The following is a 14,599-nucleotide window of genomic DNA, read 5'->3' on the forward strand; positions in this document are numbered from 1 at the left end:
CCTTCAGGTAACTCTACATTCATAAGTGATTTTCTTTGTTTACAATTTGTTATACTTCGTGTGCTTGATTTGCTCTTCTGAGACTAGTCGGGCTAATTTGATTATCGACCTGTGGAAGATGGCTATTGTTTGAGTAAATCAATTCCATGTCTCAGCCTCCTAATGTGTCTTTCCCTAACCTTTCTGACAAAAATGTGTGAAGCTTCTAGGGGTAGCAGTAGGGTAGGCTTGTTTTTAACTGCAAGCAGGCAAATGAGAAAATCACTCTTTTGTTATTATAATGCAAGTTGAAAAGACTGAAATAGACTTAGACCTTTCGTTATTCTGTCTACATTGCATCATAATTGAATAGCTTCAAAAACCTTCTGTATTCGTGGACCACAAAATAGGCTTTTGTTAATAGCATTTCACATATGATTTGATTGATTTTGTTTTCATACTTCTGTGTTAATTTTGACTAGTTAATTGTTTTAGTAACTATAGGTTATGTATGAGGGTTATAAGTTCTTGGCTCTCTTAATTACTGTACTGTCATTTGATGATTTGTCTCTTAACACCTACAAGTACTTGTGAAAATCTTAAACTGGCACACGTAAAACTGAACAGCAAGATAGTTACTGATGCTTGTCTAGTGAGCTTTCAAACACAAATATTAAATAGAGCGTGCACATTAGAATGTATAGCAATGTATTTCTGGGGTGGAGTTGCCCTTTGAGGTTATTACTTGAAGTAAGCATTTGTGCAAGTTGGTTTAAATTTATGTAGTGTCTAATGGCCTTTCGGTGTCTTGGGGGTTCTAGTAATATTTTTTTTCTGAGATCAATCATAGTATAGAAATAAATGTAGAGCGGATGCAGAGGATGCTAACTGCTGTTAACGAATTCCAATAAGGTAGAAATGTTTGGCGACTTCATTATAAAAAACAATTACTTTTTTTTCATTTCAATGCTTCTAAAAATGCCTTCTGCACTTGATGGGCCAGCTGCATTCTTCAAGTTGTCATGAATCTGCCTAGAACGTGCCTTTTTTAGCTCGTCTTAGCAAGACATAATAGCAGTAGGTGATGCCACTAAAAAACCTGTGTCGACATTTAGCTAAGACAGCTCTATATCAATTTCACTATCCACTAGCTGGACTGAGCATTTTCAATTCTAGGCATACTGTAAGTTTTGGTTGGCAGGAATTCCATTTGTTCTATATTATTTCCAGTTTCCACAAACTCGTATATATGTTTTACAAAATAGGCAACTCTGCCACCAAATGTAATACCTATAACTTAAATTTCCATAGCTGGTTGCACTTTGTTGGGCCAGCCTAACAACTAAAAAAATATAAACGACATACATATCCGAGATTTTTTGTTTCGCGAAATGTTTTACCTGGATGCCTGAGGGTTTTTCAGCGAATTTCTGCTAAGTGGGTCTTTTACAATACATTCAGGTTTCTAGGAACCACATTTTGTTTTCAATATTCATTTCAGTTTGCACAAACTGGCTTTGGGGATAAGTTAACAGAACAGATCCCTGAATGGAGGTTCCAAGTATAGAGCCAGATACCTAGGTGGTTTTAAAAAAAACCCAGTATGTGACCACTATAGTTTCACCTCCTGGATTTGTTTTCCCACAATATGTATCACATGGCGTAACTGGATATCAATTTTCAGGTGATGGTTCCACTAACTTCATTCTGGAACTGAAAACTTCCAGAGCAGAATTCAGATTCTTCATTCTGGAACTGAAAACTTCCAGAGCAGAATTCAGATTCTTCATTCTGGAACTGACTTTTCCAGAACCAAATCCAAATTCTCCAATTAGGAACTGACGTTTCCAGAACCGAATCCAGATTCTCCAATCTGGAACCGACATTTCCAGAATTGAATCAAGATTCTCCATTCTGGATTTCGGCTTTCCAATTAGCTTCCAGAAAAAAATCAAACTGGGTTCTCAGGTAGGGAAGTATTGTTACGTGTACACTCCAGTATGTGCCTGCGAAACTTTGTAACATATATTTATATTTCAGCTTGCTTTTGAAAGGGAACTTAGGTTTGAAACCGACATTGAAGAAGACGAAAGATGCCTCAAGAAGGTTCTCCTAGAAACAGCAGAGTTGGCCACCTTCCTTTGCTGTCCCCCAGCCCTTAACACTGTCTGCAACACCAACGAACCACGGAGTCGTCACAATCTTCTGCTTTCGCACCCACACCATCTGACAATGATGCACCATGCGTGAAGGGGATCATTTTTTCAAAGGAAGAACTGTGAACAGCCGTGTCTAAGATCAAGCCATCACAATGCCCTTGTCCAGATGGTGTGGCACCTGCCTTTTATAGGATGATAACGCAGTACAGTTTGATCCCTCCCTCAGCTGTCTACTTCAAAGTATTTTCGATGAGGGAGCTGTTCCTACCACCTGGCAACACGCCTTACTCACCCCTATTCACGAAAGGAAAGAGAAGCCTACAAGTGACGTCAAGCATTAGCGTCCAACCTCAATAACATTAATCATCTACCGCACATTAGGATGCATACTGAACAGTCAGTTCCTCGATTTTTAGAGAGCACTGGATACTTATTGCAGACACAGCACAGTTTTAGGCACGCCCGCAGCTGTGGGACGGTCCTGGCGACCCCGTGTCATTTTGTAAGCAACAATCTTGGCAGTCGCAAAAAGAAAGATTTTCTACGGCTTCATCTCAGTTACGCGTTCGATGCCCTCAACATCGATCTCCTGCTACATAAAATGTCAGGCGCCAGCGTTCATGGCTTCCTTCTCAAGTGGCTGCCAAACTAACTGAAGGGAAAAATCCCACAATTTGTTTACCAAGGTGTGCACTGAGCTACGATGAACGTCCCCTCCAGTGTGCCACAGTACCGGTTTCTTGTCAATGACATGCCTCAGGATGATAGATTTTCTTTCGTTCAGTACGCAGACCACACCTCGATGCTGGCTCCACCTGGCTGCCTCCTTCTCCAGGACTACATCAAAGACATAAAGTGCCGGGTGACTAACAACTGCTAGCGGCTGCACACCACGAAAAGTGCCGTGATGCGCTTTAGCAGGCCCCACAGGGTGGGCAAATCGAGCTATCATTTGCTCAGTGAGCCCCTACCATGTATGACTCTTTGTCAAGCTTAGAAATTACATTCACACAAACATTAGATTTCACAGTGCACATAGGAAGTGTTGTACCAAAGGCCCGGCGAACAATGGGGGTTGTTTCTTGTATCTCCAGGTCATGGGGACCTTCGCCATAATCTCCGGTCATAAGGTGCATAAGACAGAATTCCAGAAAGATAAGGGAGGAGCCCCAAAAGACCAGTTCGACCACTTCGAAGTTTCCAAAACTTGCTTTTACGCAAAATGGTCCAACCAGCACCACAAAACCCTCTGCCATGGCCACTCATGCTTGTGTCATCGCCAAGTTTCAAATTGAGGGAAAACAAAGCATTTGTACATGACTTATTTTTCGTGGGCTCCATTTTTCGCGAATTCGACTGAAGCTGAAGAGCTGGAATAATTACTGGTACCCATTTTTGCAATCCGCAAGGACCTCACTACAGCTTTCTGTATGTTCACATTTTAGCCAAATAGTTTGTGAGACCTATTTTTTGCAAAATGTAGACGATTCGTGAAAGTTAGGTCTTCGTGAAAATTAATTTGTTTCCAGTATACAGTGGTACTAGTTTACTTAATTTCTCGTGACGGGCATGAAGGGGGCCAGATGGAAGGCGGATCATTATAATAAGGGTGACGAAGTTTATGCCACAATAGGCTGGGACACATCACAACAGATATAGTAGTCGGTAAGTCAGAGTCATATAGGATCACAAGGACACTCATTGTTATCTCTGTCTCTTGTGCTCCGAAGGAAAGAGCTAGATTTTCGTCACCCAATACTGCAAGCTTAGTGGCAGTGCAGCAGCCGCCCGTCGCCCCGCCCGCCGCCTGCCTCCCCCCCCCCCCCCCCATCCGCCGAGGGGGGGTCACGTTTCAGCTGCAAGACCGCAACTTTATGATAATGCTAAAAGCTCTGCTAGTTAATATTCGTTGTATATGATGAGTGCAAAAACAGCATAAGAGGTATATAAGGTAAAATTGTACAAAATCAGAATAGGAAGACCAGGATAAGACGGAGCGCTCTGTCCTATTCTTGCCCTGCCTTGTGGGTGAAAACGATTCAATGCAGTGGGAAAAATGAAATATTACTGCTAAAGTCAGACGTCATGTAACATCTGCTTTGTTCACACTTCATTTTGATTTTTTTTGTCTAATTTCCACGACTTACAGATCCCAATCTTTAGGTTTGAGGCTTATGCTAATTGGATTCGAATAGGTTTGGTGATCAGTTCGAAGTGCAGTTTTTTAGCTGTCTCTCATCAATGATGCTTATATTAACAGTGCCTGAACGAGGGCAGGCTGCTACAGTCGCTGCTGCTGCAGTCACTGCTGTTCCAGTCAGTGAGCCGCATCTGTTTGAAGTCACTGATGGCAAGGTAAATTAGGAACATTTTTTCACAAGATTAGCAATTCTAATGTTGCGATGGCAATAGTGTAGATCAACAAAAAAAATATGAAAGACGTTTACAATTCTCTGTAATGTAAAATTAGAGCGCAGCTCTTGAGGAGGGGAGGGGAGGGTATGTCCCTGCTCCCCCTCCATACCCTTTCCTCCTCCTCTCCTGCTTCCCTCCCATTAATCAGGAAATTTCCGCTCAATTTCCCCCTAAATTAAGCGAAAATTTACCCGCTAAATAAAGCCGGGAAATATTCTTCTTAAATTCAGCGGGAAATTTACCGAAACTCTCCCGCTAAATTCAGCAGGGAAACTTAATTGGTGTTGAGGCCACGTGATGTCGATTTCCCCGTTAAATTTAGCAGAAAAATTTCCGTTACATTTTTTCTGCTAAATTGAGCTAGACTTCAAGTGTGACGTCATTACGGGAAATGTCTCATAATGCAACACGCGTTTACGCCAATGCCGACGCCGCTCAACCCGGAAACGGGCGTCTAAAAGCTGCACTTTAAAAAAGTTACCCAAGCTTGACTATCCTGTCAAAGCCTTAGAAGCACAAAATGTGTCAAGCTCTACCATACACATGATGTGCGTGCTGTGCATATGGGGATTGCTGGGCACAATGTTCATGGCTGCTCAGCCTCATCTTCTGCCTGCCTCTTGCTTCGTGCATTCTTCACTCCCATCCGCTAAGGAAGAGTAAGAACGCATACCTACTTAAGCCTTGCACGCTCCATTTATTTCTAATCTTACGTGACATGCGATACGTAACCTTACACTACAGTAAAACCTCGTTATAACAAAATGGGATATAACAAACTAATGGATATAACAAAGCAATCATAATTCCCCTTGCTTGCTAATAGTATGGAGAAATGGACATTGGCTATAACAAACTAATGGTTATAACGAAATAACTACGACCGCTCCTTCAACTTTGTTATAACGAGGTTTTACTGTATTGGTTATCATTTTGTAATCATGCTGGCCTACTTAGCACTTGCATGATTTAATTAGGCCTGAACTTAGGTGACACATGATCCCGTAATCTCCGTGATTAGGTAACTTATGTGGTCATATAATGTTACGTGATCATGTGCCATATTCAGAAATTTGGCAGTGCTGCTAGTGCTCCCCTGAAAAAGAAAACCGTGGATATAAAACCCCGCTCTTGGAAGCGGCTATGAACTCTTGCCGATGGCAGAGTGGTTAAAGCACCGCGCTCCAAACTGTGGGCACATGGGTTTGAATTCAGTCGAGAGCTACCAATAATTTTAGTTCCAATTTATATTCAATTTAAAGGGGCATTATGTGTAAATGGGAGGAGAAGGCTGAAAGGGGGAGATGGCTGCTGGTCCCTGTGGACGGAACCTAAAGCGATATGACCGACACACTCTGCAATGGCCTCCGGTCGGTGTTGATGCAATGTGATCTCTGCCCAGTGCTCTGAATGTCAACGTGAGGAGATTCATCAAAGCGCGAATAAACGGCGGGAGTAACTATGACTCTCTTGGTGCCCCTTGTTTACGTACCGCCATACCAGGTATGGCACTGCATAGATTGTTGGCACTGGGCACGTCATCGCATCCTGCGTGAGCCGTGGCCTTGCAGCTGCCGCACATTTTCGACTTGAAAGATTGACTAGAACGGTCGTTCATCTTTAAGGGCAAGGTGCTTCGATCTAGGGGTGCTGTATCCAGGTTTTGGGCGAGAGAGTGGCACAAGAGTGCAGACGGTGCTGCCCTGAAGGAGTGCTCACGTGTACCGTCTTCGCAGGTGTGGGTTGGAAAAGGTACACGTCCGATGAATGGAAAGAGGTTCATTGATTTGGTAAAGACGAGGGCAAATGCGCTTCCTCACATGACTAGGACTAAAAGGGGTCGGGACGTCTTGACTCGTCGGGCCGGTTGTGACTCCGCGGAGTCACTGGGACACATTACGCAAAATTGCTTCTGCACGCACAGTGCCAGAATCAAACGACATGATAGTTTAGTGCAGTATGCTCCTGGTCATCTGAAAGAAAAGGGATGGGAGGTGCTGGTAGAACCCGAGTGCCACACCGCAACACAGAAATATGTGCCAGACCTCGTTATTGCAGGAGGTAGTCAGATGACTGTGGTTGATACACAGGTGGTGGGTACGTATTCCACCCCAGATGCCGCACATGAGCGGAAAGTGCGAACTATAGTGTTCCAGAGCTTCTGGATATTATTAAAGGGGCCAATAGTGTTGCACCGGTTGTGACTAGTTTGACTATCACATATATATCAAGTGTTTGGTCGCCAAAAAGTGCTGCAGCTCTTACCAATCTTGGGTTTGGTAGACAGGATTTTAAGGTATTGACTATACTTTGCCTTCGGGGGGGGTCAGGTGCTTTCGTCGGCATCAGCAGATGACCTCCGTGGTGCACGGGCGATGAAGCGCCCCGGCGGTTGTGTGTTGCCATGGGGCTATTGGTGGGTCCCTCTCCCTTGGAGAGGATAAGGACTTCCAGACTTCATGCCAAAGATCAGCCTGATGCCTCTGCGAAGGGGTGGGCGAGGAAACGATTTTTGTGCACAAGTCCTACTCGTTAAAAAAAAAAAAAAAAAAAGCCAAATGCCTTGGGTATTTTGTGGGTAAACAGAAAGTCAGCTTCGTTTCGGCTGCGTTTGGTTAGCGAGCCGAGTTCCCGGCGATCGCGCCTTTGGCCAGGTCCGCACGCCTCCGCGACTATTGCGTGCTCCCGGACACCGCCGGGTACCCCCCGCTGCTCTTGGAAGATTCTCAAGTCCGCCAGCGCAGTTTCAGCACCTCTCCAAACGTGTGAGCAGCCGGCCGCTGAGGCTTTCTTCACCCCTTAACGGTCACTCGTTTTTTGGCTGCTGGAGTTAGTGCTAGGCGCTAGTGGACCGCTGGTTCCTACACTAAACTTTTTTTTTTTCAGTCTCCGTGCGTCGAACCACGCACAAAAGTCCCTGGTCCCACTGCCATCCTTTTTTTTTTCTCGTGGCAGCTCTGCCGGTTTCCAGTTCGAACTTTGCACGCGAACTGGGAGCGCATGCAACTTTGTTTAGTTGCGCCGGCCATCAACAGAGGGCAATACGTTCCACCCGTGGATTTCACCACCTCTGTTAGACTAGCAGCAGAGAAAAACGTCTTTTCACTTTTCTTTTCTTTCTTTTAGCAACATTTGTAGGTTTTTTGTTCGTAATCAAGCGCAGTTCGGCACTTTGGCGCAATAAACATGGTTTTTTGGTTGTTTTTTTTTGTGCTTCGGCATGCAGCCCTGTGGATCGGATCTACGCTTTGGGGCTACGCAGGGCACCACTAGCTGGTTTTCACTACATGTAGTGGCGTAGTCTGCAGGACTAGTATAATCTAGTGCTCTAGGGAACTTTGTACCTTTTGAACAAGTTACTGTGGCCTGTACAGCACAGGCCACATTACCAGGCTCCCCCTCTCGGCCTCACAGCCTACACTTAAATACAAATACCCTGTGTCGCAAGCGGCTGGGGGAATAGTGCTTCATATTTTTTTTTCCTATTTATTTCAGCATGTCAGGGACTCATCCATCACCTAGCGTGTAAGCAAACATTTGAGAGGCAGTATCCCTCAGAGGAGATTGTCTGCCACCTGTGCGACAAACGACTAACTTCTCGCATCTCTCTGGGGGGCACTACGAACATGTTCATAGTTGTCACTTCGTACGGAGGTGCTTCTATTGCCTCGCCAAAACGTACACCAAGAGCACCTCCATGTCGTCTCATTACACAAGGTGTCGGAAGAAACCATTAGTATCGCCCACTTCAACCGTAGTGACGAACGCCGACTCACACAGTGTGGCCAGCAACGAGCTTCCGCAGGCTTCCACTCCTTCCCCTGCAAGTCACACCGAGGAGAAGGAGCACCCAGAGTTCTCCCGGGACTCCAAGAGGGCAGACATGTCGATGCCCTTCACAACCAGCACCCCTGCTTTGCGTCTCCCACCAGCAGGTGACTGGACCACGGAGGACGTCAGGACTTTGGCGGTCCAAGAATTGTCGATGCCCGCCAAGATGAAGTTTACCAACAAAGAACTCGCCAAGGGGTACGCAGGGGTACCTTGGCAAACCATCAAGGGCATCAGGGGGCGGAAGTTGTACAGTGACTTGCTACAGCAAGAACAGCTGCGGAGCAGGTTACCTCGGCCGGACTCCAGGGTTCCTGCACATGGTGAGCCCCCCACTGCCACTCCAGGGGGACCACTGCCATCAGTGCAAGATTCCTCCGGCCTGCAGACGGACATACCCTCATCACCCCTCACCACGCCAAGACCACAGCGGTGAAGCGAGAAGTCCATACATCATTCTCCAACCCCGGTCACCCCCCGAGATATCCCCCCTACACCGGAGGCAAGGCCCTGGACAGAGAGGGACACTCATGCACTCGTGCTGTGCAAGCTCCAGGCTTCTCTGTGCATGCGTAGTGACGAAGAGCTCGCTGCATTGATGCCAAGAAGAACATGGCAGAGCGTCCGGGACTACCGTCTGATGCCCCAGTGCGCAGAGGCGATGCGCAGGGAGCTCGGCACGCGACGGGGAAAGGATGTCTCACCCTTACTCCGAACTTCATCCCTTTGTGGCCCCTCGCCAGACACCCCGCCAACTGTCATCGTTCCTGGTCCCTTTGCTAAATCCATCATCGCAGAGGTCACACGTACATTGGCACCGCAAACTCTCTTCCACCAGCAGAGTTCAACGCGCGGTGGACCGTCTCGGAACTGACGGCACTGGCCAGGGCAGAGATCACCTGCAAGGACCACCCTCATATGAACCTTGCTTTTGCCAGGGTATTCACCACCCAGTCCTCACAGGGAATCACAGGGCAGCGAAATACACGCCATTACAAGGAGATCCTGGAGACCTTCAAGGCGGCGGCACACAAGCAGCCGGTTCCTATTCAACCGGTCCGCGTTCACGACGCCGGATCTGCCTGGGTGCGTCTGCAGCCCGCACCAGGAACCCCTGTCACCATCGCTCAAGGGTTGCTGGACCCCATCAAGATAGGAGAGGACCTGGGGAGAGGGGAGGCACCGAGGGCAGCAAGAAAAAGAAGCGTCGTCTAGCCAAGAACCGTAACCAGCGCCGTAACGAACGCTATGCAGAACATCAACGGCTGTACAGTCTGGGGCCTAAGGTGCTCGTCGACGAGTTGGGGCTGGACTGGGCTGACCCAGCAGTCCTCTTCTCGGAGCTCCACCGGGTCTACGACCTTCTCATGTCTACACCATCAAGACCGGTTGACGGGTTCATAACATCCGAACAAGTACTCAACGTAGAGGTGGAGCCGTTCACCGAAGGAGAGCTCCAAAGAGTGCTCAAGAACACCGACGCAAAGACTGCCCCTGGCCCGGACGGCCTTACCCTGAACGAGGTTTCCAGATTCCACCAGCCATTCTTGCCATCATTTTCACCAACTGGTTGGCCTTCGCTATGCTTCCCGAGGACCTCAAGGTGGCCAAGAGTTTTCATACCCAAGTCCCGCTCGGCCACTACTGGCGGAGACTTCAGGCCCATCACCATCTCATCCATCCTACTGCGCATCTACACAGGGGCGCTGCTCCGACGGTTCGCGCAAGATCACGTCTTCCACGACCTCCAGGGTGGATTCGGCGACGACAGGAGAGCTTCATCCAACATCAGTCTTCAGGCCCTCATGAAGGCGAGGAAGCAGGCTCGACAGAGCTTCTACAGCCTGAGCCTCGATGCCTGCTGTGCCCCGTCTGCGGAGTGCCGGAACTGCACCACCCCATCCACCTGGCGGGCGCCTTGCACCAAGCTCGCGTCGCCGCGGACTGGGCTCGCCGAGCCGCACCACCTCCTGCTGCACCTCCGGCAGCTCCCCGCCCGTTGAAAGTCGCGGAGGCCATCCGGGTGCTCCGCCGATTCCGCCCGGATCTGCTCCGCGACCCGGCCCACGAGGAGGCCATCTTAGCCCTCGACCTCTAAGGGGGAGAGGTGTGGGGCGCTCGGCCCGCCACACGGCGGCCAAACCGGCGACTAGCGGGGGGGCGGCTCCCGGTGCCCATTGCATACGCACGGGCTTAAAAGGGGTGGCCAGTGCGGCCGACAGGAGTTGCTGTCCCGAGTCTTGGCCAGGTCGGGATCCAGGAGTCATGGTAATAAACCCCGCTTGACCCCAAGGAAAGAGTCGTCTGATTGATCACCTGCGGCGGACGGCGGAAGTCGAACGCTACAACACTCCAGAAATAGTGCCACAAAGAGTGCCGCAATGATTACGAGTATTTTACCTACTTTTCCTTCGTTCAGCACGTTCCAAATGGAAGTGTAGCTTTTCAACAATTATTTTTCACAATGGCATGTTCTTTAACAAAGGAAAGTGGTACACGCATTTATTATGGGCATATAACTGAAAATCAAAGCAGAATACTAATTATGGTCTTTATTTCCAAAAAGACAAGATACTCTGGGTGCCTTGCAAGACTAGGCAGGTAGACGGGTCCGTATGGAGGAGCGTTTGCCAGCCAGCCAGGGCAAACACTACAGCGTACCGAAAACACAAAATCGCTACATTGCGCGAATAAACTTTAAACATTAATTCATAGACGTTGCAACATCCATGAAACACATACAGGCCGTGGTAATGAACCACTAAGGTTGAAACCAGCTACGCTTCGAACGGGCTCGCCGCCGGCAGAAGTGGTCCGGGATGGAACGCCAGTGCCACCTGATAGATTCTACACAAAGTGCCTCACATGGAGGCCGCCGCTTTTTCCACTACCCGCCTTATTCTGGTTCGCTATAGCTCGTCTGCTCACTGTGCGATGACGTAAAGGCGGGCCCTGCAGAAATCACAGGCTTGAGGAGAGCGGAGGCCGGCGCAGCTTTGAAACCGGCTGCCGTGGCCCGTGTCTGCCCTCGGGCAGAGTGTCGGGGGCCTCCAGCCTTCTAGTTCACCATGGCTGACAGCCAGGAATGCGCAGATTCAGATTCCTCACCCCCTCGGGCTGCCAAGAGGACAGACTATTGGAGCTGGGAGATCCGCGGCATCTCTAGCATCGGAATCGTTGGGTGGGTGTCCGACTCCTCTCGGTTCTAGGCGCAAATGTTACGGGCATGGTGGAAATCGATATAAGTAAAGCTCCCCCCCCCCCCCCAACCTGCGTTCACGCCGCTTCACAGCGACAGTGTGTGGCTGCTAAGTGCAAAAGCATTAACCCACTTGGCACCCCCCCCCCCCCTCCGTACACGCCGCGTTGCGGCGTCCAGCTGACAACCCAAGCCCTGCTTTCCTTCATTGCACATCCGGAAAGGAAGTCTTATACCCTTTAGTTCAGCAAAATTTTGTTGGCAACATTTTTTTTTTAAGTGTTAATCATAAAAAAGAAATGTAGTAAATATCGACAAAATAAAATGTTCAAGGAAAAAGAGGGGGAAAAAAGTAAGTCCACACTGCAGACCGAACCGGGGTCCGCTGCGTATGAGGCAGACACCTTGCCACTTAGCTACGCTACCGCTTCGGAAATTCGTTCTAACCATTCGTTTTATACGAGTTTCAAAACGTCGTGTGCATAGCAATTTCCAGTCAACGTGCACGCGCCCGTGCATATAATTTTACTCAATCAATGTATGCTCGAAGATCCGCCTGCCTCCAAGGGTGACGGACATGACGAGCGAACGGCACATTCAATGCCCATGTCCACATGCCCGAGGGCTCGAACCGTTGCGCTGACTGGGGTTTATTCAAGCCCTTCAGAGCTGTTCTTCAAGATGATTTGCTCAAAGTATCTCGGTAAGTGGCCAAAAACCACTGCAGAAAACACTGATGAGTAAGACTAGGCTGTCTTATCAAAACATTTTGTGGTGTTCGGACGAAGGCCGAGTGTTTCTTTTCTCGTGTTACTGTATCTAACTATTCTTTTATGTGCTTGCTTGAAAACCTGGTTGCGTCCCACCATTAGCTCTGAAGATAACTTTCCGCCCTATTTTGAAATTTTTTTCATCGCGATCGTGACTTTTTTTTGCGAGGTAGCATAGGAGGTGGTGTGATGATTGCAGTTGACAGGCGGTACAATTCAAAAAGACGCGAGGATTTAGAGGGGTCCCCTGAGTGTCTATCGGTTGAAATCGAGTGCACAAAGCGGGTGTTTTATTCGGATTGTTTTATCTCCCTCCTCAAACTACACCTCATCAGGTGTCTTGTAACATTGAGAATATAGTGAAAGAGTTGTATAGGTGCAACCTTTTGATAATGGGGGACTTTAACGCTCCAGGTATTAACTGGACAAATTTAAATGTTCACACTGACAACTTTTATTGGAAGCAGAAATGCAGCCGTCTACTGAACTTCGTATCGTTTTTAGATCTCAGACAGCACAATTATGCTCTTAAAGGGGTGCTCTGGCGATTTCTTTATGGTCCCCGATTGGCTTGAAATTTTGCTAAACTCGCCAAACAACATCGCCAAAATAGTATCCCAAATATTAGGTCAAAATAATTTTTTTTTTTCACGAAGTTATAGAATTTACAATTTTGGTCCTCACCGTGTTTCTCAAACTGAAAGTCTCTACTGGCAACAACGAAAAAGTGACGTCAGTTAAAGTGCAGGGGTTCACTCTTTGGACTGTAGAATCCCGCAGGGGGCACCTGTGAAAGCAGGTGTTTGGAGAGTGGCGTCTCCACGGACCCCGAGCCATGCGGGTTCGCCCGCCCACGTATGGCTGTGCGTGGCTTTCCCGTGTCTGGGGAAAAGGGCATCCTGGTGGTTGAGCCAAGCCCGGGGTAGGTTTGGACCCTTCGGGGCCCCCCGGGCGAGGCAATACACCACTTCGGCCCCCGCTTCTCATAGACGGGAGTCCTGGTAAGGCCCGGCCAGGATGATTCAGTCTAGTTGCCACTTCTACTATCCCCTCCCTTCCATTCACCCTTGTCTTCTCCTTCTTTTCACTCTTCTCATTTCTCTTCTTTCCTTTTTCAACTCTTTTGGCGGCAAGGGCTAACCCTGGGTGGCGACAGACACCTTGTCTAGAACCACACTTTGTTATAGAAACTGGGCAGCACTAATAGAGTAACGTCTTCAGCCAAGCCATTCTTGTTATGGAGCGTTACCTATTCCCTTGTTGGGCTCGGTGGTGGGCGGTGCACCACAGTTTCCGAAAACCCTCCCCCTTCATATGGGTTCCAAACTTAAACCTTTTGATCGGCCCCCCAAAAGGGGCCGCACCGAAGCACTGAACATGATGAAAGAATCTTTCGTAGTGCAGAAATTCCCGAAATTCCTTGTAATGCACTCGGAAGGTGACAAGCCACTTGGCAAACTTTCTCCCTTTCTGGTCTCCAAAGTTCTTGAAGGTGTTATTGGCTCCAATTACTGTGCAAAAAAGATGGCTTCTGATGATCTCCTTGTCGAGGTCAACACAAAGCAGCAGAGTGATGCCCTTCTCAAACTCAACCTTGTCTCCGACTACAAGGTAAGCGTCAGTCCTCACCGCAAACTGAACAGTGTTCAAGGAGTCATTTCTGAGGATGACTTGCTTGACTCACCTGAGCCAGAGATAATTGAGGGCCTCTCTAGTCAAGGAGTTACAGATGCACGACGAATCACTATCCGCCGTGATGGTGTGGAACGGAAGACAAAACACATCATTTTGACTTTCGATTCAACCACTCTGCCACAGACTGTAAAAGCAGGTTACCTTCAGTGCCGTGTCCGACCTTATGTGCCGAACCCTCAACGGTGCTTTAAGTGCCAGAGGTTCGGCCATGGGTCACGGAACTGTCGGGGAAGGGACACCTGTGCAAAGTGCTCCAGCAAGGAGCACGTCACAGATGCGTGCAATAATGAGCCCCATTGCGCAAACTGTGGTGGCAACCACCCGGCATACTCCCGCTCTTGCCCTGTGTGGAAAGACGAGAAAGAAGTTGTTACATTAAAAGTCACTGAAAACATCACGTATACTGAGGCAAAGAAGCGTTTTGCCTTTGTTTCAAAAGGCACTTATGCCGAGGCCGTGCGGAGGGGACCAGCTCGGCCAATGGTTTCGATGGGAACGCAGACGTCTCCGGACGACCTGCATCTCCCATCACGGTTTCCCTCGAAACCCCC

This window comes from Ixodes scapularis, unplaced genomic scaffold (genome assembly GCF_016920785.2).
Source record: "Ixodes scapularis isolate PalLabHiFi unplaced genomic scaffold, ASM1692078v2 ptg000005l_1___fragment_1__unscaffolded, whole genome shotgun sequence".
Lineage (NCBI taxonomy): Eukaryota > Metazoa > Arthropoda > Arachnida > Ixodida > Ixodidae > Ixodes > Ixodes scapularis.